This window comes from Pangasianodon hypophthalmus, chromosome 14, assembly GCF_027358585.1.
Source record: "Pangasianodon hypophthalmus isolate fPanHyp1 chromosome 14, fPanHyp1.pri, whole genome shotgun sequence".
Taxonomy (NCBI): Eukaryota; Metazoa; Chordata; class Actinopteri; order Siluriformes; family Pangasiidae; genus Pangasianodon; species Pangasianodon hypophthalmus.
The window spans coordinates 11,126,495-11,127,454 of record NC_069723.1 but is presented as its reverse complement, the minus strand read 5'-3'; positions in this window follow the sequence as shown (position 1 = coordinate 11,127,454).

Genomic DNA, 960 nt, shown 5'->3' with positions numbered 1-960 from the left:
GAATAGTTCTCACTGATATATACGGTCTATTTTGGCATACTAGTAAGTGCGGTAGTATGGATATCTTCAGTGTTAATTCAGGCTATAAAACCGTCACAGCGCCCCTCCCTGCTACAGACAATACACACTACACTCATCGTTTTTAGCTCTGATTTTAAAACTGTTATTTGTCAGATATTTTTTAATTAAACACGTTTTAGCTTTTATTCTACATTTAGGACTCTCTGGAATGGAGGATGGAGAGTGCAAAATTTAAAAAATATACGTATCATATATATATATTAATATATAATTATCCATAGAAATAAATCCATCTATCAATAAATCCATGATTAAATTAATTCTTAAATGAATTAATTAGAGCATTTATTCTTTTATCTTCAGTAATCATTTATCCTGATTTACTCCGGATCAGTCTATCCGGAGCCTTTCCCAGGAACACTGGGTGCGAGGCGGGAACACACCCTGGATTTGATGCCTGTCTATGAGAGGGCAACAAGCACACACACATTCACACTCATTCACACCTACAGGAAATTTAGCATAGCCAATCCACCTACTGACAACCATGCTGCCAGCATTTATGTACTTATTTATTGATGCCTTTATTGAAGGGTATACTGAACTTATTGTACTTAATAATTTAAATATTATTTAATTAGGCAAGCTCCATCCTCCATAGTTCAAAGCTAGTCCACATTTATGTATATACAAACACACACACATATATACATATATAATGTATTTTCAGCCACACATTTATTCCAGGCTTAGTCCATTTTGTTTAATCTGCCTGTCATTCAAACACCAGATATAAAGACAGGTTTAACTCTGCACCATCATGTGTCATTGCTCATTTAAATCGCACATCATTTACACACAAGTGACATCAATTATCTACAATCACTTTTGTATCAAAAGGAAAAAATATACAACTGAACGACCAATACATCCAAAAGC